Source organism: Pongo abelii, chromosome 10 (assembly GCF_028885655.2).
Source record: "Pongo abelii isolate AG06213 chromosome 10, NHGRI_mPonAbe1-v2.0_pri, whole genome shotgun sequence".
NCBI lineage: Eukaryota > Metazoa > Chordata > Mammalia > Primates > Hominidae > Pongo > Pongo abelii.
Genome location: NC_071995.2, coordinates 54,408,244 through 54,430,120, shown reverse-complemented (window position 1 = coordinate 54,430,120; position 21,877 = coordinate 54,408,244). Strand labels below are relative to the sequence as shown.

The following is a 21,877-nucleotide window of genomic DNA, read 5'->3' as shown; positions in this document are numbered from 1 at the left end:
TTGCAACTGAGATTGGAAACACAGCAGCCAAATGCAGTAAATAAATAAATGAAGGCATCACTCAGTGATATCTTTTTTTTTTTTTCTGAGACAGAGTCTTGCTCTGTTGCCCAGGCTAGAGTGCAGTGGTGCTATCTTGGCTCACCGCAACCTCTGCCTCCCAGGTTCAAGCGATTCTCCTGCCTCAGCCTCCCGAGTAGCTGAGATTATAGGCATGTGCCACCATGCCTGGCTAATTTTTTTGTATTTTTAGTAGAGACGGGGTTTCACCATGTTGGCCAGACTGGTCTCAAACTCCCGACCTCAGGTGATCTGCCCGCCTCAGCCTCCCAAAGTGCTGGGATTACAGGAGTGAGCCACCGCGCCTGGCCCATATATATATATATATATATATATATATATTTTAAGTCCTTTTTCTGCTCTCAGAGACTCTCATTAACCAATTTATCCTTGCTGTTTAGGCCCTTGGATGATATCTTCTCCTTTACCCTAACAATGTGGTACAGAAATCTTTCTCTTGAAGGCCTGATTCATAAAGGCAATCAACCCAATTTAACTTTTTTTTAAGCCTAATTTTTCTTTCTACTTTTTTTTTTTCCCCGAGACAGAGTCTCACTCTGTCGCCAGGCTGAAGTGCAGTGGTGCAATCTTGGCTCACCGAAACCTCCGCCTCCCGGGTTCAAACGATTCTCCTGCCTTAGCCTCTTGAGTAGCTGGTACTACAGGCACGTGCCACGATGCCCAGCTAATTTTTGTATTTTTAGCAGAGACGGGGTTTCCCCATGTTGGCCAGGATGGTCTTGATATCTTGACCTCATGATCAGGCCACCCCGGCCTCCCAAAGTGCTGGGATTACAGGCGTAAGCCACCGCGCCTAGCCTTTTTTTTTTTTTTTTTTGAGACGGAATATCGCTCTGTCGCCCAGGCTGGAGTGCAGTGGCATGACCTTGACTCACTGCAAGCTCCGCCTCCCGGGTTCAAGCGATTCTCCTGTCTCAGCCTCCTGAGTAGCTGGGATCACAGGCACACGCTGCCAAGCCTGGCTAATTTTTTGTATTTTAGTAGAGACAGGGTTTCACTGTGTTGCCCAGGCCTGTCTCAAACTCCTGAGCTCAGGCAATCCACCCGCCTTGGTCTCCGAAAGTGCTGGGATTACAGGCATGAGCGACTGCAACCAGCAGAGAATTTTTTTTTTATAATAGTCATCCTAATAGGTGTGAGGTGGTATCTCATTGCAGGTTTTCTGGATGTTGTTGTTTGTAAACAGACAGTTTATAATTGTATGTATTTATGGGTACAAAGTGAAGTTATGACTTATACATATAATGTGGAATAATTCAAGCTAATTAACATATCTATCACCTCAAATACTTATTATTACTTTATTTTATTTTTTTTTAGACAGGGTCTGGCTCTGTCGCCTGGGCTGGAGTACACTGGTGCGATCTCCGCTCACTGCAGCCTCTGCCTCCCAGGCTCATTATCTTTTTTTTTTTTTTTTTTGAGACAGAGTGTCGCTCTGTCACCCAGGCTGGAGTGCGGTGACATGATCTCAGCTCACTGCAATCTCGACCTCTTGGGTTCAAGCCATTCTCGTGCCTCAGCTTCCCAAGTAGCTGGAATTACAGGTGCACAACCACCACGCCTGGCTAATTTTTGTGTTTTTAGTAGAGACAGGGTTTCATCATGTTGGCCAGGCTGGTCTCGAAATCCTGACCTCAAGTGATCCACCTGCCTCAGCCTTCCAGAGTGCTGGGATTACAGGTGTGAGCCACTGCGCCCAGCCTACTTATCATTTTTTGTGGTGAGAACATGTGAAATTTACCCTTTTAGCAATTTTGAAATGTATAATACACAATTATTAACAATTTTCACCACACGTGCAATAGAGCTCACAAAAAAAAAACAATCTTATTCCTCCTAAGATTTTGTACAGTTTGACCAGCATCTCCCCATTTCCTCCATCCCCCAGCTTCTTTTTTTTTTTTTTTTTTTTTTTTTTGAGACGTAGTCTCACTCTGTTGCCCAAGCTGGAGTGCAGTGGCGTGATCTTGGCTCACTGCAACCTCCACCTCCCAGGTTCAAGCGATTCTCTTGCCTCAGCCTCCCAAGTAGCTGGGACTACAGGCACGCGCCACCATGCGCGGCTAATTTTTGTATTCTTAGTAGACACAGGGTTTCACTATGTTGGCCAGGCTGGTCTTGAACTGCTGGTCTTGTGATCTACCTGCCTCGGTCTCCCAAAATGTTGGGTTTACAGGCATGAGCCACCAAGCCCGGCTGGTCCCCCAGCTTTCTGTAACCACCATTCTATTTTCTGCTACCATGAGTTGATTGTTTTAGATTCTATGTATAAGTGAGAAATTACAGTATTTGTCTTCTTGTGCCTGGCTTATTTCACTTAATATAGTGTTCTCCAATTCCATCTATGTTGTCACAAATGACAGAATTTCCTTCTTTTTTAAAGCTGAGGCTGAGTGAGGTGGCTCACAACCTATAATCCCAGCACTTTGGGAAGCCAAGGTGGGAGGATCACTTGAGCCCAGGAGTTCAAGACTAGTCCATGCAACATAGTGAGACCCCATCTATACAAAAAAATTAAAAAAATTAGCCAGGTATGGTAGTATATGCCTGCGGTCCCAGCTACTTGGGAGGCTGAGGTGGGAGGATTACTTGAGTCCGGGAGTTCGAGGCTGCAGTGAGCCATGATCACGCCACTGCACTCCAGCATGGGTGACAGAGTGAGATCCTGTCTCAAAAAAATTAATAAAATTGACTAGTACTCCATTGTGTATATATAGCATATTTTCTTTATTCATTAATCTGTTGATGAACACTTAGGTTGATTCCATAACTTGGCTACTCTAAATAGTGCTGCAATAAACATGGGAATGCAGACATCTCTTCAATGAACTGATTTCAAATCTTTTGGGTAAATACCCAGAAGTGACATTGCTGTTCTTGAACAAGCAAGACCAGGCTGGTCTTGAACTCATAGTCTCAAGCGATCCTCCCACTTTGACTTCCCAAAGTGCTGGGTTACAGGCATGAGCCACTGCACCCAGCCCAATTCTAATATTCCTAGTGTGTTATATTCTCACTTTCATTCCTTAATGCTTAATGATCCCTTAGAATTTAAAGAAGTTGAGACCTCACCCCTATAAAAAAAAAAAAAGGTGGGGGGGCGGGGGCAAGAGACCAGGCATAGTGGCTCACGCCTGTAATCCAGCACTTTGGGAGGCTAAGGTGGTTGGATTGCTTGAGCTTAGGAGCCCAAGACCAGCTGGACAACATGGTGAGAGCCTCGTCTCTATTTAAAAAAAAAAAAAAATTTGTTTTAAATAGTTAATGCCAAGCACATGGCTCGTGTCTATAATCACAGCTACTCAGGAGGCTGAGGCAAGAGGATAGCTTGAGGCCAGGAGTTCCAAGACCATACCTGTAACAGAGCAAGACTCTGTCTCTAAAAAAATTAAAATTAAAAAAAAAAATCAGCTAAGTGTGGTTGCCTGCCCCTATAGTCCCAGCTACTGGGGAGGCTGAGACAGAGGGATTACTTGAGCCCAGGAGTTCAAGGCTGTAGTAAACTGTGATCTGTCACGACACTCCAGCCTGGGCGACAGAGAGAGACCCTATTTCTAAAAAATGCATAAATAAATATGTAATAAAATAAAAAGTTTAAAAAATAAAATCAAATTAAGAAAAAATTAAAAACAGTTAGAAACCATGAGTTTTAGAAAAAGGCAGACCTGAGTTCAAATCCTGACACCAGGCTGGACACAGTAGCTCATGCCTGTAATCCCAGCACTTTGGGAGGCCGAGGCGGGCGGATCACTTTAGGCCAGGAGTTTGAGACCAGCCTGGCCAACATGGCAAAACCCTGTCTGTACTGAAAATACAAAAATTAGCTGGGTGTGGTGCACGCCTGTAATCCCAGCTACTCGGAAGGCTGAGGCACAAGAATCACTTGAATCTGGGAGGCAGAGATTGCAGTGAGCTGAGATCATGTCACTGCACTCCAGCCTGGGTGACAGAGCAAGACTGTCTCCAAAAAGAAAATTAAAATCCTGACACCACTGTTAGTTACTACTTATATGACTTGAGACAAAGTTACTTAACATCTCTCATTCACCCACGTGCAAAATGAAGATAATACTTCATTAGCCTTTGGAATCAGACCTAAGTTCTGATCCAGACCTATCACTCACAAGCTGAGTGACACTGGGAGAAATTACCTCACATATCTGAACCCTACTTTTCTCATCTGTAAAATGGAATAATAAATAGTATCTACTCCCGAAATTGTAGTGAAATGAAATAAGGCAATGCATATAAAGCCCTTAAGAAGGTGCCTGACACTTGGTAAACACTCAATAGATGCTAGCTTCATTGTGATTAATTACTCTACCACCTGCCAGCGTGTATCCCTCTGGGTATCATATAACCCAAATTTGAAGATCCGAAGTGAGCAATTCCAAAAACTGGCGTCTTAGTTACATTCAAAAGATTATCCTAGAATCAAGCAGGCTAAACTACATACCTCGAAAAGTTTCAGGGATCATCCAATCTAATTTCTTCCCTCTCTCCCATAAGCATACAACCTGATTATTAATAAATTATTTTCATAATTCTCAGTCTCCTGGAAATTGGTTGAATATGTCTCATCTCTAGAAAAAAAAGGAAACAAAATAATACAAAATCAAAAATCACTAGATACAAGACACCCCAGCTCCAATTTCTCTTTGAGTCCCATCATCCAAGAAATAAAAACAAATCTGGCAGAAAAAAAGGAGGACTTCCATGCATCCTAAGATTTAACCCCATTCCTCTACTCTACAAGTAGAGAATATCAGATAGAAGGGAGATAAAAGAAGGATCTAATTCAATAAGCTCTACTTATGTGAACTAATACAAAAACCTAAATTTTTGTTTGTTTGTTTGTTTTTGAGACAGGGTCTCTCTCTGTCACCCAGGCTGGAGTACAACGGCATGATCTTGGCTCACTGCAACCTCTACCTCCTGGGTTCAAGCAATTATCCTGCCTCAGCTTCCTAAGTAGCTAGGATTACAGGCGCTTGCTACCACACCCGGCTAATTTTTTGTATTTTTAGTACAGACAGGGTTTCACCATTTTGGCCAGTCTGGTCTCGAACTCCTGACCTCAGGCAATCCACCCACCTTGGCCTCCCAAAGTGCTGGGATTATAGGTGTGAACCACAGCGCCCGGCCTAAAAATCTAAATTTTTATAATCTAGTAAGTTAGGACCACAGAAGTAAAATGACCCAGATATGCAAACTGATGCCAAAGGTGTATTATGTTAAAGAGCACCAACAAAACTGGAAACTAAATCCTTCATTCTGGTGAGTATATATATTATAAACATATATTTTTTTTATGACAGGATCTCGCTCTGTCACCTAGGCTGGAGTGCAGTAGCACAATCACGGCTCACAACAGGCAGCTTTGACTTCCCCAGGTTCAGGTGATCCTCGAACCCACCCCACCCCTCCCCACCCTGTAGCTGGGACTACAGGCATGCACCACCACACCTGGCTAACTTTTGTAATTTTTTTTTTTTTTTTTTTTGGTAGAGACGGGGTTTCATCATGTTACCCAGGCTGTTCTTGAATTCCTCAGCTCAAGCAATTTGCCCACCTCAGTCTCCAAAACTGCTGGCATTACAGGTGAGTATATTTGTAAAGGAGTTATGGAATTCTGTGGAAATGATGGGGAAGGTAATGGTGTTCTGTGGTTAGATTCAGGAAGTATACGGGAGGAAGAATCCTACTTCCTCCAGTGTATTTACTTTGACGCCCTTCTGCTTTGCCCATTACATTGCCCACATTTTTCCAGATTTAGTCAATGCCTCTCTAATTCTTGGTTCTCATGAACCCAGCAATCAGGAATTGTTTTGAAGGGAAAAAAACAAAATGAGAGTTATCTGTAACTTCTTTGGGGAAGAGACATTTGTACCTGATTCAATATAGGCTTGTTTGTGATTTCTCCAGAAAAACCACTCTTTTAAACAAGTGTCCAAGGTGAAGGAGTAGGGGCTAGATCAACCCCAAAATGTAGCTGAAAAATGTCCCAGCACTTTGGGAGGCTGAGGTGGGCAGATTGCTTCTCAGTCCAGGAGTTCAAGACCAATGTGGGCAACATGGCAACATGGCAACATGGCAAAACCCCATTTCTGCTAAAAATACAAAAAACTAGCCAGGCATGGTAGTGCATATCTGTAGTCCCAACTCCTCAGGAGGCTGAGTTGGGAGAGTCACCTGAGCCTGGGAGGTCGAGGCTGCAGTGAGCTGAGATGGCACCACTGTACTCCAACCCAGGCAACCAAAGTGAGATCCTGTCTCAAAATAAAAGAAAAAGAAAAAGAAAGAAAAATGTTTGCATGCTTCTATTGGCCCCTCCATATCAGAGTGGAGAATTCAGAAGAATGTATTACCTGTAGATGTGCTGGACCCTAGCCAGACATTCCAATGGAGACAGGCTGGGGTGGTATATGTGGTTGAAAGCAATGAGACAGGTCAGTTTGTGTGTGAGGCTCTGATTGTGGCTTAGAGACCTGAACAAGGTATATTAGAGCCAAAGAAACATTTTTCCCTAGGTATAAGTACTCCCTGTGGATTTTCTTCCCATTCCACTGATTAACTTTTGTGTCCAAAAGGCTATGTAACGGAAATAGTCCAAAAAGTTGAGTTTATTGGCCAGGCGTGGTGGCTCATGCCTGTAATCCTAGCACTTTGGGAGGCCGAGGTGGGCGGATCACTTGAGGTGAGGAGTTCGAGACCAGCCTAGTCAACATAGTGAAACCCTGTCTCTACTAAAAATACAAAAATTAGCCAGGCGTGGTGGCACATGCCTGTAATCCCAGCTACTTGGGAGACTGAGGCAGGAGAATCGCTTGAACCTGGGAGGCAGAGGTTGCAGTGAGCTGAGATCATGCCACCGCACTCCAGCCTGGGCAACAGAGTGAGACTCTGTCTCAAAAAAAAAAAAAGTTGAATTTATTTCCTGGTAAAAAAGATGAGATTATGTCTTATGGAAAGTAAAAAAAAAAAAAAAAAAAAGAAACAAACAAACAAAAACAGTTTATTGAACATACCAGTTCCTTAGGCAAGAAATGTTAATGAGCTACATCAAACAATAAAGCAAAGCTTAGCCGTGACCCCTTCTGATGTAGGATGGAATGACAAAATTGGTCTAAAACAAAAAATTGGAAAAGTTTGTCTTTTTACCTCTTTGACTTACCTCACTGGTGAACAAGGAAAAAGACAGCTCTGAAGAATTATTTCTTTCACACCTGGATATCAGTGCTAACAGGCTCTCTTCTCCTATAGCAACAGATATTCCTGGGCAAACATTGCTACAGAGAATATTCTAATAAAATTGTCAGATGGACTTTTCCTTTGCTGGACGCTGAAGGAATACAGGAACCAAATCATTTAGAATCACTGGGCTAGAAAATTAGCATATTGTAGAAAGAAAAGACTAGAATGAATTCTATGTAACCCAGAATATACTACATTGATTATATGGTGGTATTCATTGTATTCTCTTTTTATTTTTATTTTATCACCTACCAGAAAGGTATATTCTCTAAATGTGTGTTTCCTTCACACCTGAGGCATTAGTTTTGCTTGGCCTTGGCCTCATCTATCCCTAAAATAAATAATTCAGATGATCCCAATAGGGCCCACAACTGATTCAACAATTAGGCTGACTCAAAGGAAACTGCTGTCTCCGTAGGTCAAATCTTAATCTTTTCATATCATTGAATACTAGCAATTTCATACGGTTAAATCTAAATATTGCAAGAAGTATGAGACTGTGGGGATGATAATGAGCCAAAACAATAATTAATTGGATAGTTCCTTCCCCTTGTCCTCTCTCATTTTCAGATTAAAAAAACAAATCCCAGAGAGGCAAGCTCACTTACACAAGGTCATAGGGGTCAAATAGCAGCATAAGTGACACCAGAATCCAGATTTCTTCTTCTTTTCTTTTTTTCTTTTTTTGAGATGGAGTCTCACTCTGTTGCCCAGGCTGGAGTGCAATGGCGCGATCTCGGCTCACTGCAACCTCCACCTCCCGGGTTCAAGCAATTCCCCTGCCTCAGCCTCTGGAGCAGCTGGGATTACAAGCACGTCACCACGCCCAGCTAATTTTTGTATTTTTAGTAGAGACGGGGTTTCACCATGTTGGCCAGGCTGGTCTCAAACTCCTAACCTCAGGTGATCTGCCCTCCTCGGCCTCCCAAAGTGTTGGGATTATAGCTGTGAGCCACTGCTCCTGGCCAGAATTCAGATTTCTTGACTCAATTCTGTCCTTTCTATTTGCCCGTAAAATTAAAAATTCCAGTAAATATGTACTTTGGGGTCAGAAATAATAAAGGAATAATCCTAGGAATCCAGAAGTGAAAGATTCAACTATTTTCCTCAAGCCAGCCCCTTACCTCACGTAGTAGTCATATTCAATATTCTGACTTGCTCTTAACTTACACACTGGGTAATATTTCTAGGGATAAACTTACAACACAAACAGCAAGAGGTTTGTTGAAAACCACATTTGCTGAGAAGCACTACTAATGAAGATTCTACCTGAGTTTTGATTCGCTATATATTTAGAAGATAATTTGCTTGAAACCTGCTTTCCAGATAATTAGGACTAAAACTCTCAGGTGAAACATAAGATTTGAATGTAAGGGCTGGGGACGGTGGCTCACACCTGTAATCCCAGCACTTTGGGAGGCTGAGGCAGGCAGATCACTTGAGGTCAGAAGTTCAAGACCAGCCTGGCCAACATGGTGAAACCCTATCTCTATTAAAAATACAAAAAATTAGCCGGACGTGGTCATGTGGCCCTGTAGTCCCAGCTACTCAAGAGTCTGAGGCAGGAGAATCACTTGAACCCAGAGGCAGAGGTTGCAGTGAGCCGAGATTACGCTACTGCACTCTAGCCTGGGCAACAGAGGGAGACTGTCTCAAAAAAAAAAGAGAGAGAGAAAGAGAGAGATTTGAATGTAAGAAATAATTGTTTTTCTATTTTTCCTGTTCATATGGTGCTGAAAAAGTAATTGTTAAAATATAAATATACATTAGTTATAAGGTCACTAGTCATGAGCAGCCTTCACCAGAAGCATAAGCTTGATGAGGACAGAGACCGTGACTGTTTTGTACACCATTATATCCTTAGCATTCAGCAGGACCTGGCTAATTTAAAATTTTAAAATATTTGTTAAATGAATAAATGGACTGTCTCAGAGCACAAAATTTACATCTGAAAAAAATGTTACTAATTAAAAATGGTAAGGCTGGGCGCAGTGGCTCACACCTGTAATCCCAGCACTTTGGGAGGCTGAGGCGGGTGGATCATGAGGTCAGGAGATCGAGACCATCCTGGCTAACACGGTGAAACCCCATCTCTACTAAAAATACAAAAAAAATGAGCCGGGCGTGGTGGTGGGCACCTGTAGTCCCAGCTACTCGGGAGGCTGAGGCAGGAGAATGGTGGGAACCCAGAAGGTAGAGTTTGCAGTGAGCCAAGATCTCACCACTGCACTCCAGCCTGGGCAACAGAGCGAGACTCCGATTCAAAATAAAAAAAAAAAAAGGTAAAAGTAGTGCTGGCAGTGATGGAATGGCACATTAGAACATCTAGGAGCTTTTCCTTTTATGTTTACAATATATTGTTTTCTTTTTTTCCTTTTTTGTTTTTTGAGACATGGTCCTCTAGCGATCCTCCTGCCTCAGCACCACCCCCCAACAAATAGCAAGGACTACAGGCACATGCCACCAGGCCTGGCTAATTTTTAAATTTGTTATAGAGACAGGGGTCTCATTATGTTGCCCAGGCTAGTCTCAAACTCATGACCTTAAGGGAGATCCTCTTGCCTCAGCCTTCCAAAGTGCTGGGATTACAGGTATGAGCCACCATGCCTGGCCTGATTTTTTTTTATTGCCTATTTTTGTGTCTTGGAAGTCAGAGAGCTTGAACTTACCTGTGTTTCCTAACAGTAGAGTAAGCCCACTCTCACCTGTGGACTAAAGTTAAACTGCCATTAAAGACATCACATCAAGAGCTCCATTACAAATTTGTATTCCTATAACACTTTGTTTGAAATTTTCATAGGCTATTTTTTTTTTTTGAGACAGAATATTGCTCTGTTGCCCAGGCTGGAGTGCAGCAGCACAATCTCGACTCATGCAGCCTCTGCCTCCCAGGTGCAAGCGATTCTCCTGCCTCAGCCTCCCCAGTAGTTGGGATTACAGGTGCACGCTACCATGCCTGGCTAATTTTTGTATTTTTAGTAGAGATGGGGTTTCGCCATGTTGGCCAGGCTGGTCTCGAACTCTTGACCTCAAGTAATCTGCCTGCCTCAGCCTCCCAAAGTGCTGAGATTACAGGTGTGAGCCACGACAGCCAGCCTTTTTAGGCTATTTTGGACTCTGCTTCACAGTTCCGCCTCCACCTCTTGCTCCTAGATTGTCAACTCCTAGAAGCTAGATTGTCAACTCCTAGAAGGCAGGCACCAACTTTACCAATCTTATTATCATTAACAGGTAAACATAATTTAACTCCAGATTATTCACTGAAAGAATACAATTTTCACTTTTTAAGTATTTCACCTTCAGTGGGAAAGTGAGAGCCCAATAAATATAACAGTAAGAGAAACACTGCCACCTCCTGGGTAAAACGGGTTGTGTCTCCTTTAGCAAATACTGGGAAAAGAAAGTACAGAATTTGTAGTGGGTAGATCAGAAGTTTGAAATTCAAATCCAGCTCTACTGCTTGCTGTGTTAGTATATGTGCTGACAAAGGGGGCACCCACTTGCTGTGTTAAACTGGAAAATCACATTCTTAAAACATCAGTTTCCTCTTCTACAAAATGGGCATCTAAGTAGTATCTGTATACTTCTTAGTATACTACTCTGTTTAATGGGTATCTAATAAGTATCTATCCTACTTATCTCTCAGGGATTATCAAGGCAGTCAAATCAGGTGACTATAAAGTACTTTGTTTATTATATAGTATTTTACTATATAAAAGTACTTTATTATATAGTATTTTACGAATATGAAATATATTTTTCACCTATACTTGATATTTACTACACCATGTTGAATATAACAAATCCATCTTATTTTTTACTATAAACTTGGGTTATGAACCTGCAGCTAGAGAGTCAAAGCAAACTTGTCAAATTTTAGATTGCTAAAGACAAACTTCTTTTTTTTTTTTTGAGATAGGGTCTTGCTCCGTTGCCCAGGCTGGAGTGAAGTGCCTTCATTGTGCCTCGCTGCAGCCTTGACATCCTGGGCTCAATTGATCCTCCCACCCATGCCTCCTGAGTAGCTGGGACTACAGGCACATGCCACCATGCCTCACTAATTAAACAAAATTTTTTTAACTTTAAACAAATTTTTATTACACAAAGGTTGTCACATAATTGGATATTTCTCTACTTTGTACACAATTATTCTCACTCTCCACAGAAAGGCTGCTTAACTTCTCATCTGGTGGTGGCAAGCACTAAAATCCTGATTTTAACAGAATGGTACTAAAAATGCCTCAGTGATTTAAGTTGAAAGCCACACATTGGTACATGGCTCTTGTACCCAGTATCAGGGATGTACAAATGTTTTTTATTCAAAAATACAAAATAAATTATCTGTAGGCATGGACAATGACAGCAGTAAACCATTATATATTTTGTCAACTGAAACCAGTAACTGATGGTTATAGTGATTTTCAGCCAGCCTTTTTCTTCATTTTTCTCCAACTGACTTCTCTGAAGTTATTGGTGAGGAAGACTGCCTTGGGCTTCCTGTCACAGTTCATTAATAAAGGTAAAGTACTAGTCTAGGAGTTAGAACATGCCACTTCCCATACCACCTCCCATTCCACCCATTGCACCCATTCCAGGGTCCTTCTCTTCTTTAGGAATTTCTGTGACTACAACTTCTGCTGTAGTTAACAGAGAGGTCACACCAGCAGCATCCAATAAAGCAGTTCTCGCAACCTTTGTTGGGTTGATAATTCATTTTTCCACCATATTCACAAAATCTCCAACCATAGCATCATAACCAACTTCTGAGGAAATTTGCATAATTTTCTCAACTATCAAAGATCCTTCAACACCTGCATTCTTAGCAATGGTCATTGCTGGAATTTTGAGTGTTCTTTTAATAATTTCTATACCAATTTTTTGATCTTCATTAGCTGGAGTCAGTGAGTCCAAGGCTAGAATGCATCGAAGCAGGGCACAACCCCCTCCCAATACAATGCCTTCTTCAACAGCAGCTCTTGTAGCATTAAGGGCATCCAAACTCTGTCTTTCTTTTCATTCACTTCAGCATCACTTGTCCCACCAACCTTCAGCAGAGCTACTACATCTGAAAGTTTTGCCAGCCGTTCAGTTTTTCCTTTTCATATTCACTAGTTGTGACATCTAACTGCTCAATGATTTCTTGAATACGTTTTTCAATTTGAGCCTTGTCACCTTTTCCTTTTAAGAGCATGGCATCGTCTTTGGTCACAATGACCTCTCCAATGTTTCCTAAGTCATGAGGCTGAACATCTTCAAGATTTAGGGTCAACCCCTCTTCTCCAAACACTGCACTACCAGTAGCAATTGCCATATCTTTAAGCTGGTTCTTTCTATTGTCACCAAACCCTGGAGCCTTGATTGCCACAACCTGAAGACCAATCTTTAGCCTATTCAAGACGAGTGTACTTAGAGCTTCTCCATCAACGTCTTCAGCGATTATGACCAAAGGCTTACGGTGAGCATTGGCAATTTCAAGAGCAGGTACAATGGACTGGACACTAGAAATTTTCTTTTCACTCAACAGAACATAGGCATCCTGGAATTCACATTTCTGTCCTTTTGATGTATTAATAAAGTATGAAGAAATATAGCCTCGATCAAACTTTATGCCTTCAATAATTTCTAATTCACCATTCAGTGTTTTTCCATCCTTTACTGTGATGACACCCTTTCTTCCAACCTTTTTCACTGCATCAGAGATATTGCCAATTTCTTTGTCTCCGTTTGCAGAAATTGTAGCAACCTGTGCAATTTCTTCAGGGGTGGTCACAGGTTTAGACTGCTTTTTAAGTTCAGCAATTACAGCATCAACAACTAACATCACACCTCTCCTGATTTCCACTGGATTAGCACCTTTGCTAATCTTCTCGAAGCCTTCCTTGGCTATAGAGCGTGCCAGTACAGTAGCAGTGGTAGTGCCATCCCCAGTCTCTTCATTTGTGTTATTGGCAACATCTTGAACAAGTTTAGCTCCAATGTTTTTATATTTATCCTTTAAGTCTATTGACTTTGCAACAGTCACACCATCTTTTGTTACTTTGGGACTTCCCCAGCTCTGTTAATAATCACTGTTCTTCTTCCCTTTGGCCCCACTGTAAGGGCTACAGCATCAGCTAAAAGGTCTATACCTTGAAGCATTAAGGCTCGGGCATCTGCACCAAATTTTACATCTTTGGCATAAGCCCCAGTGAGATGAGGAGCCAGTACCCTGGACACAAGTCTCATCTGGCAAAAGACTGTGGGTAACGGAAGCATTTCTGCGGGGCGGCGGCAGGGCGTGCACGCAGCGAGACAGGTCATCGGCGGCGAGTGAGGGCTAAAAATTTTTATAGAGATAGGGTCTCACTATATTGCCCAGGCTGGTCTCAAACTTCTGCACCCAAGTGATTCTCCCGCCTTGGCCTTACAAAGTGCTGGGATTACAAACATGAGCCACCATGCTTGGCCTGCCTTCTTTAAATGTTAATGCAGGTTTGCTATCATCAACTTATTAAAATGTGATTTTGAACATAAAAATATGCTCACATTAAAACTACACGGAGTAGGCAGGGCGTGGTGGCTCACGCTGTAATCGCAGCACTTTGGGAGGCCAAGGCGGGCGTATCACGTGGTCAGGAGATCAAAACCATCCTGGCTAACACGGTGAAACCCCCTCTCTACTAAAAAATACAAAAAAATTAGCCGGGCGTGGTGGCGGACGCCTGTAGTCCCAGCTACTCGGGAGGCTGAGGCAGGAGAATGCCATAAACCCGGGAGGCGGAGCTTGCAGTGAGCAGAGATCGCGCCACTGCACTCCAGCCTGGGCAACAGAGCGAGACTCCATCTCAAAAACAAAAACAAAAACAAAACTACATGGAGATACCATTTCTCACCTGCCAGACTGGCAAAAATCCAGAAGCTTACAACAAACTGTTGGTGAGACTGTGGGTTAAAAGGTACTTTCAGCCTGGGCAATATAGCAATGCCCCATCTCTTAAAAAAAAAAAAAAAAGTTTTTAAATAAGCCAGGCATGGTGGCATATGCCTGTAGTCCTAGCTACTCAGAAGGGTGAGGTGGAAGGATAGCTTGAGGCTGCAGTGAGCCAAGATCATACCCTTGCACTCCAGCATAAGCAACAGAGCGAAACCCTGTCTCTACAAGCAAACAAACAAACAAACAAACAAACAAACAAAAAGGCGGGGAGGGCACTTTCATATATTGCTTGTGGAAAGACAAAATAAAATAACACCTTTCACACTACCTACCAAAATTATATGTGTATTTACCCTTCAACCCAACAGTCCCACTTGTAGGAATAGATCCAAAAGATACAATGGCAACAATAAAAAGAGACAGTACATATAAGGCATCTTCACAGCAGTAAGCAAGAAAGCTATCAAAGACTACTGGGGGTATGTCAAAAGGATTAAAGAATCAACTTTAGAAGCTGGGCATGGGGGCTCACACCTGTAATCCTAGCATTTTAGGAGGCTGAGGCAGGAGGTGTGCTTGAGCCCAGGAGTTCAAGACCAGCCTGGGAAATACCGTTGCTATTGAAAAAAGTCAAAAATTAAATGAATAATATTTAAAAAGAATCAACTTCAGTGGGTTGCTATTGTCCAAAGATGGTACAGTTTGAGCATCAAAAAGAATAACTACAAAGAATGTAAACACGCCAAATTTAATAAAATCCATAAGTTCATAATAATTTTTCAAAACCCTAATTGATCATCTTTAAGAGGATATTACACACTCAATTTACTATTCCTAAAACTAGCAAATAAAAACAAGTTGAATATATAGCCTGCCTTTTCTATATGAATTGTTTCTCAGAATAACCAAGTAGTCGATGAAGAAAATCCTCCTTTATAGATGAATACAAAATAATAAAGAAATAAGGAACAGGCTGGGTGCAGTGGCTCATGCCTGTAATCCCAGCACTTTGGGAGGCTGAGGCGGGCAGATCACGAGGTCAGGAGTTCGAGACCAGCCTGGTCAACATGGTGAAACCCCCGTCTGTACTAAAAAATACAAAAAATCAGCCAGGTGTGGTGGCACGTGCCTGTAATCCCAGCTATTCGGGAGGCTGAGGCAGGAGACTTGCTTGAACCCAGGAGGTGGATGTTGCCGTGAGTTGAGATCCCGCCATTGCATTCCAGCCTGGGCGACAGAGCAAGACTCGGTCAAAACAAAAAAAAATGTTTCTGAATTCAGTTTGCTAATAATTTGTTAAGGGTTTTTTTTTTTAACATCTATATTCATAAGAGATATTGGTATATAGTTTTCCTTTTTTGTGATACACAATCAATTTTTAATATAATGGTTTTAGCAGCCTTTGATAATTATTGCCTTGATCAACTGCTTTATTAAGGGTTGCAAAGTAGTGCTCTTTTGTTGTTCCTTATTTCTTTTTTTCTTTTTGCGATGGAATCTCGCTCTGCCGCCCAGGCTGGAGGGCAGTGGCGCAATCTCAGCTCACTGCAACCTCCGCCTCCCAGGTTCAAGCGTTTCTCCTGCCTCAGCCTCCCGAGTAGCTGGGATTACAGGCGCACGCCACAACGCCTGGCTGATTTTTTGTAGTAGATACAGGGTTTCACCATGTTAGCCAGGCTGGGTCTTGAACTCCTGGTCTTGAACTCCTGACCTGGTGATCCGTCTGCCTTGGCCTCCCAAAGTGCTGGGATTACAGGCGTGAGCTACCACACCCGGTCCCAGAAACATATTTTTTTTAAAAAGGTGGGCCAGGCATGGTGGCTCACGCCTGTAATCCCAGCACTTTGGGAGGCCGAGACAGGCGGATCATGAGGTCAGGAGATCAAGACCATCCTGGCTAACATGGTGAAACCCCGTCTCTACTAAAAATACAAAAAATTAGCCGGCCGTGGTGGCGGGCGCCTGTAGTCCCAGCTACTCGGGAGGCTGAGGCAGGAGAATGGTGTGAACCCGGGAGGTGGAGCTTGCAGTGAGACAAGATCGCGCCACTGCACTCCAGCCTGGGCAAAAGAGCGAGACTCTGTCTCAACAAAAAAAAAAAAAAAAAAAAAATCAAGTAACACAATATGCCATGTTAAAACAGAACAACCAGCTGGGCACAGTGGCTCATGCCCATAATCCCAGTATTTTGGGAGGTGGAGATGGGTGAGATCGCTTGAGCCCAGGAGTTCAAGACAAGCCTGGGCAACATGGTGAGACCCTGTCTCTACAAAAAATACAAAAATTAGCTGGCACTCAAGCAACTCCTGGACTCAGTATCTTTTTTATGGCTGGGCACAGTAACTCATGCCTGTAATCCCAGCACTTTGGGAAGCCAAGGTGGGTGGATCACGAGATCAGGAGTTCAAGACCAGCCTGGCCAAGATGGTGAAACCCCGTCTCTACTAAATATACAAAAAAATTAGCCAGGCGTGGTGGTGGGCACCTGTAATTTCAGCTACTCAGGAGGCTGAGGCAGAGAATTTCTTGAATTTGGGAGGCAGAGGCTGCAGTGAGCAGAGATCGCACCATTGCACTCCTGCCTGGGCGACAGAGTGAGACTCCATCTGAAAAAAAAAATATCTTTTTTATATCTTTTTTATTAATCCTTTTAACATTTAAAAACATCTTATTGGACAATAAGGCCTCCAATAAAATATATAACAGAAGCTGTGATACCAAGCCTGTTCCCTGATAAACTCTATCAGGTTTTAGACATTCCTTTTCTTCTTTTCTTTCTTTCTTGTTTTTTTGAGATGGAGTCTTACTTAGTCGCCAGGCTGGAGTACAGTGGCATGATCTCGGCTCACTGCAACCTCCGCCTCCCAGATTCAAGCGATTCTCCTGCTCAGCCTCCCAAGTAGCTGGGACTACAGGCACGTGCCAACATGCCCAGCTAATTTTTGTATTTTTAGTAGAGACGGGGTTTCACCAGGTTGGCCAGGATGGTCTCGATCTCTTGACCTCATGATCCACCTGCCTCAGCCTCCCAAAGCGCTGAGATTACAGGTGTGAGTCACTGTGCCCAGCACTTCTTTTCTTTTTGAGACAGAGTTTCCCTCTGTCACCCAGGCTGGAGTGCAGTGGCCACAATCTCGGCTTACTGCAACCTCTGCCTGCTGGGCTCAAGCAATTCTCATGCCTCAGTGTCCTGAGTAGCTAGGATTACAGGTATGCACCAACATGCCCAGCTAATTTTTATATTTTTAGTAGAGATGGGGTTTCTCCACGTTGGCCAGCTGGTCTCCAAGTCCTGTCCTCAAGTGATCTGCCAGTCTTGGCCTCCAAAAGTGCTTGGATTATAGGCATAAGCCATGGCGCCTGGTCTAGACATTCCTTTTCTTGTCTCATTTGCTAAGAGCTTTGAAAATATTTGCTTGAAAGACATTTATCAAATAATTTTTCTACAATGACTTGAGAGGATCATATAGATTTTTCTCTCTTAATCTGTTGATGTGGTGGGACTACATGTTTTCTAATATTACACCATTCTAGCATCTTTGGGATAAACACGACTTTGCCACGTGTGTGTGTGTTCAATTTTCTAATATTTTATGACTTTTGCATTTATTTCTTTATATAAAATTGGTCTATACCTTACTTTTATTATACTGTCCTTGTCTAGTTCTGGGTTTAAAGTTTACAATAGCTTCACAAAACAAGTTGTGAAGTGTTCCTTCTCTTTTTATTTCTTGGAAAATCTGTTCTTTGGAGACTGAAGTCTTCAAAGTACTGCCACATAAAAGTACAATAGTACTTCCGCATAAAACCTTCTGTATATATTTTTTTCTGTGTCAGTATTTAAACTACAAAATCTCTAATCTCATCAAAATCTCAGTATTTCCCAGCATTCCTACAAGACTCTAGAGTTAGTACCCTCTCCTAGTCTCTACTATAGCTGTTCTAAACATTTACCACTCTAAGTTTTCTACCTCATAATTTCACTCTACATTCTTAGCATATTGTATTTATCTGCTATCTTCAACCTTGATATCTCTACTGGCTTTCCTCCTCCACATGTGGATATGATGACCTTTTAAAAAGACAAGATAGGGCCAGGAGCGGTGGCTCACACCTGTAATCCCAGCACTTTGGGAGGCTGAGGTGGGTGGATCACGAAGTCAGGAGTTCGAGACCAGCCTGGCCAATATGGTGAAACCCCATCTCTACTAAAAATACAAAAATTAACCGGGCGTGGTGGTGCTCACCTGTAGTTCCAGCTACTCAGAAGGCTGAGGCAGAAGAATCGCATGAACCCGGGAGGTGGAGGTTGCAGTGAGCCCAGATGGTGCTACTGCACTCCAGAGTGACAGAGCGAGACTCCGTCTCAAAAAAAAAAAAATTAAAATTAAAAGAAAGATGAAAACATACATAAAAAACAAACAAAAGCCTTTCCCTGTACCCTAGGTTCTTCTCTAGATATTCTTAATTTTCCCCATAATCAAGAGTAATCTACATTTGCTAACTGTATGTCCTCATCTCTCATTTGTTTTTCTCCACTCTCTTTCAATTGTATTCCAAGTTATGTTAGAGTTGGGAAATTACTACTGGGTTATATTTATTTTTTATTTTATTTTTTTGAGACAGAGTCTCGATCTGTCGCCCAGGCTGGAGTGCAGTGGCGCCATCTAGGCTCACTGCAAGCTCCGCCTCCCAGGTTCACGCCATTCTCCTGCCTCAGCCTCCCAAGTAGCTGGGACTACAGGCGCCCACCACTACGTCTGGCTAATTGTTCGTATTTTTAGTAGAGACAGGGTTTCACCGTGTTAGCCAGGATGGTCTTGATCTCCTGACCTCATGATACGCCCGTCTCGGCCTCCCAAAGTGTTGGGATTACAGGCGTGAGCCACCGTGCCTGGCCACTGGGTTATATTTAAAAAGCAACATAATCAGATTTGCATTTCTGCAAGATCACTTGTGGCTATACTGTAACGAATGGAAGGGAGTAAAACTGATGGGAGACCTAAATTAAGAAGCTTCACTAAGATAGTAGCAATGGGAAAGAGAAGTGGATGGATTTGAGACCCATTATTGGATGTAAAGGATATGGAAGCAGGAGAAATAAAGAATCACATGTGAACCTCTAGCTGAACAATGGATTTTTTTTGTCATTGTAGAGATAGTAAGTCTCCAGCCTGAGCAACGTGGCAAAATACTGTCTCTAAAAAAAATACAAAAAATTAGCTGGGCGTGGTGGTACACACCTGTACTCCCAGCTACCCAGGAGTCTGAGGTGGAAGGATCACCTAACTCCTTGGAAGTCGAGGCTGCAGTAAGCCATGATGGCACCACTGCACTCCAGCCTGGGTGGCAGAGTGAGACCCGGTCTGAAAAAAGAAAAAAATAAATAAAAGAAGAAAAGAAAAAAGAAAGCTGACCTGACCACATAAAGAGAAAACATTTCTACATGGCAAACAAATCCACAAATGGAAAACCAAAGTCAAATGATAAACTGGCAGGGAGGGGAGAATGTATGCAACTCATTTCATAAAGAGCTAATTTCCAAAATATATGAAAAGTTCCAGCCGGTCGCAGTGGCTCACGCCTGTAATCCCAGCACTTTGGGAGGCCAAGGCGGGTGGATCACGAGGTGAGGAGATCGAGATCATCCTGGCTAACACGGTGAAACCCCGTCTCTACTAAAAATACAAAAAAAAAAAAAAAAAGTTGGGCGTGGTGGCGGGCACCTGTAGTACCAGCTACTCGGGAGGCTGAGGCAGGAGAATGGCGTGAACCCGGGAGGCAGAGCTTGCAGTGAGCCAAGATCGTACCACTGCACTCCAGCCTGGGCAACAGAGCGAGACTCCGTCTCAAAAAAAAAAGAAAAAGAAAAAGAAAAGTTCCTAAAAACCCATATTAAAAGCTTAATATTTGGCCAGGCAGAGTGGCTCACACCTGTAATCCCAGCGCTTTGAGAGACTGAGGCAGGAGGATCACTTGACGCTAGAAATTCTAAAAACCAGCCAGGACAACACAGCAAGATCCTCTCTCCACAAAAAAAAAATACAAAAATTAGCTGGGTGTGGTGGCATTCACCTGTAGTCTTTACCTAGGAGGTTGAGGCAGGAAGATCGAGTCTAGGAGTTTGAGATTACAGTGAGCTATGATCTCACCATTGCACTCTAGCCTGGGTGACAGAGCAAGACCCTGTCTCTTAAAAAAAAAAAAAATTAACAAAATAATAAAACTTAAAAATTTTAATATCCAACAGATAAATGGACAAAACATAGGAATAAACACTTCATAAAAAAGGAAACACCAATGGTTCTTAAATATATAAAAGATGTTCAACCTCATTCATAATTTTTAAAAAGTGAAATAAAAACAATACCGAGATAAGTCAGGCGCGGTGGCTCATGCCTGTAATCCCAGCACTTTGGGAGGCCGAGGCAGGCAGATCACCTGAGGTCAGGAGTTCGAGACCAACCTGGTCAACATGGCAAAACCCCGTCTCTACTAAAAATAAAAAAAAAGTTAGCCAGGTGTGGTGATACACACTTGTAATCTCAGCTACTTGGGAGGCTGAGGCAGGAGAATAACTTGAACCCGGGAAATACAGGTTGCAGTGAGCTGAGATCGTGTCACTACACTCCAGCCTGGACGACAGACAGAGACTCCATCTCAAAAAAAAAAAAAAAAAAAGTGATAACCAACTGAAGTGAGGGAGGAAAAACAGGCACTCTACTACATTGCTGGTAAAACTGAAAAATGGCATGACCAGTATGGACGGCAATTTGTCAACATCTTTAAAAATTACAAATATGTATACTCTTTGACACATCAATTATACTTTTAGGAATTTATCCTGCAGTTATATTTGCAAACTTGCAAAATGACAAGATATACAAGCTTATTTACTGCAGCACTGTCCGTAATAAGTAAGGCAACCATAAAACATATATTACCCAAATTGGAATACTGTTGGAACAGAAAGAGGACAGTATTGAAATACAAGCTGGGGCTGGGTGTGGTGGCTCAAGCCTGTGATTCCAGCACTTTGGGAGGCTGAGGTGGGTGGATCATTTGAGGTCAGGAGTTCGAGACCAGCCTGGTCAACACGGTGAAACTCTGTCTCCACTAAAAATACAAAAGTTAACCAGCCGTGGTGGCTCATGCCTGTAGTCCCAGCTACTCAGGAGGCTGAGGCAGGAGAATTGCTTGAACCCAGGAGGTAGAGGTTGCAAGAAGGCAAGATGGTGCCACTACACTCCAGCCTGGGCAACAGAGCAAGACTCCATCTCAATAAATAAATAAGCTGAGACAAGTGGCATGAGCTTAGACTGTCCCAGGCAAACAAGGAAATACAGTCATTCTAGTAATAATGACAAATATTCACCAATAGGGAATTTGTTAAATAATTATAATACGGCCAGACAATAGAATACTATGAAGGAATAAAAGGAAGCACATTATGTACTGATTTGGAAAGTTCTCCAAGATGTATAATAAAAATTGTTAAAGGCAAAATACAAAACAGTGCTTATAGCATGCTACCATTTATGCGAAGTAAGAATAAATATAACTGCTTAGATAGGGACAACATATATCTGGAAGGATATATTGAAAACCAATGACACTGTTTGCCTC

The 21,877-nt window shown here is 42.5% G+C and overlaps 1 pseudogene; it reads right to left on the bottom strand.

The window, feature by feature from the left end:
- Positions 1–11,383: 11,383 nt before the first annotated feature.
- Positions 11,384–13,653, bottom strand: LOC100937764 (60 kDa heat shock protein, mitochondrial-like; annotated as a pseudogene).
- Between the last annotated feature and the right edge of the window lie 8,224 nt (positions 13,654–21,877).